The sequence below is a fragment of the Quercus lobata genome, chromosome 2 (assembly GCF_001633185.2).
Source record: "Quercus lobata isolate SW786 chromosome 2, ValleyOak3.0 Primary Assembly, whole genome shotgun sequence".
Lineage (NCBI taxonomy): Eukaryota > Viridiplantae > Streptophyta > Magnoliopsida > Fagales > Fagaceae > Quercus > Quercus lobata.
In genome coordinates, this window is record NC_044905.1 from 59,899,500 (window position 1) to 59,907,528 (window position 8,029).

Here is an 8,029-nt window from a genome sequence, read left to right on the forward strand (position 1 = left end):
AAGTTTCCTTCTTTCTGTGGAACAGGTCACATAGTGGCTGATTTGTCTTCAATCAGTGGGTTTAGGTGTTTTAACTGTGACTATCGATGATGGCTTATCGGGTTAGCCACAAAGTCATAAAAAAGAAGACAATGCATAACTATCCTTCACCTTGAATAACCATATCATGCATATATAAAAAATAATATACAAGAATAAAATGTACTATTGCATAAAAATTTTCATCATTTGCATATAATTAGTCTTTAACTAGAAGTTACTCAAACATACACAAAATCTATCATGTTTGAGTAACTTCATTAGTTACAAAAGTTTTCCAAATTGACAGCTATAATTAATGTTTGGCTATACAATCACTTATCCAAATTTTGAGCTATGCTAACTAAAAAATTTTCAAGTAAAAAATATTATACAAGATGTTCTTCCATTGTGCAATAGAACAAAACTTCACATCCATCTTTGCACCATGAAAAAAACAATTATATCAACAAAAATATAATGTATACTAAACGTAACAGTAGAACCTATATTCAAGTAACAAAGTACATGGCTAGCACTATATGATCTTAGTTCGGCTTGGCGACCAACGTGAGTAGTATCGTTATATGATCTTACTTTGGCTTGGCAACCAACATGAGTAGTATCGTACATTACTTACAAGGAAATATCAATATTAATCAAGGCAGCCCAATCCCATGTAAAGTTTATAGACATTAATAATCTATGAAGCATGGAAGTGGCTGGGAGGGTGCTGCACCAAAGTTTGACGTAGCCTGACATGAGGTGCGGCGTCCGACGCGGCTGCCTGCGCAACAATGCCGCGTCTGAGCTTTTTTTTTTTTTTTTTTTTTTTTTTTTTCACGGATTTGCGTCAACTCAACTCAATTCGCGCCGATTCGGCTTCTATTTGTGCCAAATCAGGTAGTTTCGGCCAAAATCAAGCCGAATCGAATAGTATCGACCAGGGACCGAAACAGCCGAAATGAATTGAAACAGGCTGAAATCGGCCTTGAATCAAGCCGAAACATCCAAAATTGGCTTTGAATAAGGCCCAAACATTCTAAATTTGTCCTTCCTCAATTTTATTCTGAATATTTGTTGCTTCTTTGGTGTTTTCTTTTTTGTTGTGTTTTGTTTTGTGTTCCTTGCCTTCTTCTTTCTTTGTTTTGCGAATCAAGGCATAGTAATGTATTTTTTAAGAATATTTTAATAGTAAAAATATATAGAAAATATAAATAAAAATATTTTTAATAATTTTTTAATTGCCACACCTGCACCCTACTTTTTCAAAAATTGCCGAGTCTCGCACCCACACTCGAATCCGGAAACGCACTCGTGCTTCATAGTTAATAATAAATAGGATACAAACTAAAACAAGGAATAATAGCTATCAAACCCCAAACTCACAACATGAATAGCATCATAAATTAGCTACAAGGAACCATCAAAATTAATATGTAAAGTTTATAGACATTGATAATAAGATAGTAATACAAATTAAAACAACGATAGCAAATAAACCTCAAACTCACAGTTCCAAACCCCAACTCTAAGTCCCCATTAGATCCGTCTCTTCCCTAAATAAAAACACCCAAATCCCACCCCTATAACAGACTTGAAAAGCCAAATCCATCATCATACAAATCTTGCAACATCAGATGTTCTCATCCCATAACAGTATAAAACCATTTCAGGTAAGATTATAGTGCCAAATCCAACGTCATAAAAAAATAGACCCATTTTCAGTAAGAAAAAAAAATACAAATAAGATGTAAAATATACAAAAAAAAAAAAAAAAAAAAAAGAAGAAAACTTTTTTGCGATATTAGATGTTGGAAATGGCAAGAAAGCTTCTGGCTTTGGGGTTGGAAGCAACAAGAATGAGAGACAATTTTGAGGTTTTTGGACCAAACAAAGGTCGATCTTTCCGGAATTGGTTATGTCCGGCAGCTTCGATGACGATGCTAGGCAGTGGCTATGGAGGTTTGGAGGAGAGAGAGTGGTGCGAGAGAAAGCAAAGATGTAGAGAAGATTTTGATTTTCAAAAAAGGAAAAATGCGTGTTGTTGTTTTAATGGCAGGGCTTTGAAATTTTTTGGGGGCATTTTTGTCTTTTTACTTTAATTTAACCGAGATGCTTATCTGTCATTTATAATACACATGTCAATTTTCTATTGGACCTAGAAACACCACACGGATGTTGAGTTGGAGTATCAGAAATAGCATATACTTTCTCAAAATTAAAGTTGCATCATGCATGCATCAAAAATTTCCTAACAAATTTCACAAAGGTCTACAATGATGGAAATAGAAATTTATCTTTAGCATAAAAAAAGGTATAAGCTAAATCATGATCATCCATCTCATCATGATCAAATGTGTCGCCCTTGTCTTCTATCGCAGTTTTAAGAGCCATTGACTTGTTCTTACTAGTCTAAGGTATAAAGATCTTTTAACATTCCTAAAATTTTGGGCGCAAGATCTATTCATCAAGGTTAAAGGTGGAGTTTTCCATGTCATTAAGTTTGGGACAAAATTTTTCAATAGTTTCATTCTCACTCATTCTAATATCTTCAAATTTAGAAGTGAATGTTTGAAACTTAAAAGAGTTTTTAACGACTTTAGTTCCCTCATAAATAGTTTCAAGGATAACCCAAGCCCTTCTAAAAATTTCAAACACAGAGATTCTCCTAAATTCTTCTTGAGGGATTACCATAAAGATGAAATTAAATCCTTTACCATTGTAGTTACAATCGAAGAGTTGCTACTTGGACCATTGTTCTACGTACAAGACTTTTAGGTCCAACCCTATTCAACTCATGATGACCATACTTTCTCATTTACAGATTTAAGGAATGCTCTCATACTAGTCATCTAATAAGCATAATTAATACTATCGAAGGATGATGGTATATTCAAAGATTGTCCCATATCCATTACAATGGGGGTCAAGAATTACACTTAGGATATTTAGTCCTAATTGAGAGTATGTTTGGGAACTAATTTAAGCTTTAGCTTAAATAAGTTTTTAGCTTATTTTGGTACTATTCATGAGTCCTATTACTTTGTTCGTAGGCCCATGAATTTTGGGAAAAAACAACCTATTTTTTGTATGTTCATCAGCTGTTGTGCTCATAGGTCTCACATTTTATTATTAAAAAAAATATATAGCTTAAAAATCTCCCTTAAGCACAATATTTAGTGAAAGTTTTCCCACTATTCACTCAATACAGCATCATATAGCAACGGTAGCATCTTCAGTGTGTTATTTTCCCCTTTAGCCCAGGCCCTGCAAATCTTGACAAAGAAGATCACTTCAGCTCTTCCATGACCACAGACCGGACTCTCTCCTCTTTAATGCCATAGACTTGGAACTCTTTTCTCTTCAATGCTCTTCAATTTTCTATCTACCTACCAACAACCCAAAAAACCGGTTCAAATCTGTCACTATTTTCTTTCTTTCTTTTTGAACCCTTAATGGTGAAATAGTGATTGGGAGAGACAGAGAAACCAAGAAATAGATAGATGAAGCCGACAAAGTGAGGGAGATGACACCGTTATAGCTTAGAAGTTGTTTTGTGTCAGTGAGTTTTTTTAATTTTTTTTATATTTATTAATGTGTTTTCCCTTTTGTTGGGTGTTGATGCTTTTTTTGGGTTTGTTAAAGATTAGAGATCAATTTTTCTGGGTATACTTTGATGATTATGAATGTCAGCATCTGTGGCCAATCTAAACTTTAGAATTTTCTTAAGCTGAGCTACCGATTTCACTTGCTTGCTTGGAGTTTGATTAGGATCTATTATACATTTTCCTGAGAAAAGGTTGGCCTTAGATGGTCCTACCTCTTCATGAACCACTAGGTTACCCAAAACATCTCAACCTATTAAATTACCTTGTTAAATCAAATGAAGGTTAAGAATGAGAACCAGTAAATAGAGGCTGCATGTTGAGAATCAAAAACCAATGTTAGTTACTTAGGTTGTAGATGTAAGTTCCTCTAAGATTTACATTGTTCTAAATGTGCTCTTCATTGTTAGTTACTTAGGTTCAATAGTTCTCTATCTACAATTGTGTGTTAAGGTATGATTATTGGACTGAGGAGGTCATATTGCACACTCATTTGTTAATATATTGCATACTCATTTATTTTTATTGTGTTCTAAAGAAAGAGCAATAAGAGAAGGTCATATTGCATACTAAAGTATATAGATATGACACTATTATATGATGGCCTGTGTGTGTGTGTGTGTGTGTGTGTGTGTGTGTGTGTGTGTGTGTGTGTGTGTGTGTGTGTGTGTGTGAGAGTGAGAGAGAGAGAGAGAGAGAGAGAAAGAGAGAGTTGATACGTGCCAGTGTCTAGACACATGCCGAAGCTTGGCCTAAACGCTAGCAATACGCTTAGTTAACATTGATAAAAAAATATATAAAAAAAAAAATACCACTTACTGTTTTTAAAAAATAGACTATTGAAAAAGGGGATCCCAAAACTTGTTATTTTATTAACAAGTTTCACCACTTATTTTTCTTATTCTAGTATATTTATCTTGGACTAATAATGTAATCTAATATATTTCACACAATCAGATTCTTGTATCCAAATTTCAAAGAATAATGGATTGGAAAGACTAGATTCTTGAGTGGACATGGCTTTTGCAATTAAATGACTGAAAATTTAAGGGCATATTCAACAACTTAAGGCTTGAAGATACCTTGAATTTTTCATAATCAACAACACCATCCCCATTGATTTCTGCTTGGGCCTATAGATTTTTCATCCCTTCAAAACTTGGTCCATAAGGAAGACCACAATCCAGCTCCATAGTCCACACAACAGCGGTAACAACTCGACACAGCAACAAAAACAACTCCATTGTAGGTAATTCTTTCATGATGGTCTTAACAATTACACAATTAAAACTTTGTTAAATTGTTACACTTGTTTGTTGCATGTCTTTATTTACACAGTGCTAGTTGTCTTTTATTGAAATGAATGTGCATAAATGAATAATTACCCACAATGATGGGTTTCTAATTAGGAAGGTTTAATGGAACATGACTTGGAAGGTGTTTGTGTTTTATATTTGTAATTTTTTTAGGACAAAATGGGCTTCTGCCCTTTTCAGCCAAACTAATTAGTATTTTGCCCTTCTTCCCAAACTAATTAGGGAAATGCCCCTCTTTTAAAACTTGATTTTCTCAAAATCGAGTTAAAAAAATAAAAAATTTCTGGAACCCTATAGTGACATTTTTAAGGACCTATAGTGACGTTTTTAAAGACATATAGTGACGTTTTATAACTTGATATCCATGAAATCGAGTTATAGGCAAAAAATTGCCTATAACTCGATTTCATGGATATCAAGTTATAAAACGTCACTATATGTCTTTAAAAACGTCACTATAGGTCCTTAAAAACGTCACTATAGGTCCTTAAAAACGTCACTATAGGGCTTAACTCGATTTTGAAAAAGTCGAGTTTCAAAAAAGGGGTATTTTCCTATTTAGTTTGGGAAGAAGGGCAAAATGCTAATTAGTTTGCCCGAAACGGGCATTTGGCAATTTTGTCCATTTTTTTAGCATAGGATTTATGGGAAAGGATGCTTCTAAGTATAGAATTTATTTGTAACCAAAACGGTTAAGAGGAAAGCAAAGGATGTTGAAACAAAAGATTATCATACAGAATGGAAAGATCCAATAGAGGTACAAGCCTTTTGTGAGTTGTATGCTGCTTAATTAAGTCCTACAAGGCAATATGAAGGGAACATATTTGAGACCGGAAGCATATGAAGAAGTTTGAAAAGGGTTTATGCATGTGAATAAAGGGGTGATGAGTAATTTAAAACTTAAAAACAAATGGGATCATCTGAGAGAAATATGGAAGGAATGGAAGTAGCTTATTAAGCATGAGACTGGGTTGGGTTATGATCCTAACACTGGAAAAATTGATGCAACTGATGAATGGTAAAAAGGAAAGCTTAAGGTTAGTTTACTTTAGAGAATATTGACAACCTCTTCTTTCTACAACTATGAAATAGTACCATAACCATTGTTTGTAAACATGTAAGAATGTACAAAAGCAAAAAAAATTTCGTACACAAGGGCTGCCTAATGCAAGGGCTATGGTAATCATGTTTGAAGGCACTGTCGCAACTGGAAAAAATACATGGACTCCAAATAGTCAAATAACAAAGGAAAGCATTGAAAACTCTAAGGACTCCTTTGGGAGTGAAATTTTTTTTTGACCCCCAATGTGAGTCCCCTATGAACGTTGATGAAATGGAAGTTGAATTCTCATTATTGTCGAGAGCAAGACTGGAAAGTAATAAGGGAAAAGGTTGGCAACCCACTCCAAAAAAAATTTAAAAAGACATGTCCAACTCTTGAAGTGAATGACAGATACCATCATTGAAAGTAAAAGTGTAGGTAGTCATGTAGTTTTTACTTCTGCAGTAACTATTAAGGTATAAGCAATAATGGGAATGATGTTGAGTTTTCCTGGGGTGCATTTGGGTCGTCGTCTCCATATGTTCAACACCTTTATTTCATGGAAAATCAAAGTGCGATGAACATGTTTGCAACAAATAAGAATGATCCAATGTTCCAATTGCAATGGCTAGAAAAACAGTACCAAAAAATGCTTAATCTTTGGTGAAATGTGCTTGTATTGAAGGGGTTGATTGTTCAAAAATAGGCCCCTTCCTCTAAAATCGTAACATATGGGGTTAGGAACGTATATGTTATGTAATTGAGAAGTAATCTTTTATTAGTATTATTTAAAAAACATGTTGTAAGGTTAGGAACTTATGTTTTATGTGATTATGGAATGCGTTTAGGTAGTGGTGAACAATATTGCCCTTAATATTGTTACCTTTATGTTTTACGTAAACATGTTGTGAATGTGTTATGTTACCTTTATATTGCGTAATTTATATGTGTTTTGTCCATAGTACTATTATAGCGTATTTTTATTTTATTTTATTTTATTTTATTTATGAAATGATGAAAATGATTTTAAGATCTTAAATTTTTCAAAAGAAGTGCTACATTATTTTCTTCTCCTAACAATTTATAATGCTGAAATATGAAGTGCAAATGTTTAGTTGAATTTTTTAGTAAAATGGTGACTACCATAGACATGTTTTATTAGCATTAAATTAAATTTTATGGTCATAAAATTGCTTTGAATTATTTTATACAATAATATAAACTTTTATAATTACTTGAGTAATTTTCATATGTACAATTTGGTTTATGTTACAACATATATGTAGGGAAATGGGTTTTGAAATAAGTGACAACTATTACACACAACATATATAGTATGCAAGTGTCATAACTTACAAGGAGACGTATATGAACAAAGTACCGATGCATACAAATGTACAATCAAGGTATGAATAGGTACAATATATTGTACATGGGAATGAGTGGAAATGTCACTATATTTTTAAAGTATCATGCCATGTTTTTGGAGAATTGTGTAATACATTATATACTCAGTATGGATATGATAGCAGCAAAGAAATTCACTTGGGAGAGTCTATAGCAATTACATTGGTGGTACTTGGACATGGCATAGGTAATAGAATGCTTCAAGACAGATTTTAGCGTTCGAGTGAAATAACAAGTTGATACGTGAAAATAGTAGTTACATTGTTAGACAATGTTATGTCATAAGATATTATCAAGCTTACAGATCCTGCATTTCCTAATGTGCCATTACATATACAATATTGTGATAGATGTTGGCCATATTTCAAGGTACTTTGTTATTTTGGCATCTTGAATTAATTTTATTCAATTTATCTCTATAACATAGTATGTCGAAAATTTCACATGGTTTTGATATGGCAATGATTATGATTGCATGCAGTGGAGCTATTGATGGGTTTTATATCCCCGTAATCTTACCAATTCATAAGCAACATACATATAGAGGAAGGAAAGGGGAGCAAACAAATAATTACATGTGTGCTTATGATTTTGACATGAAATTCACATTTGCTTATGTTGGATGAAAAGGGTCAGCA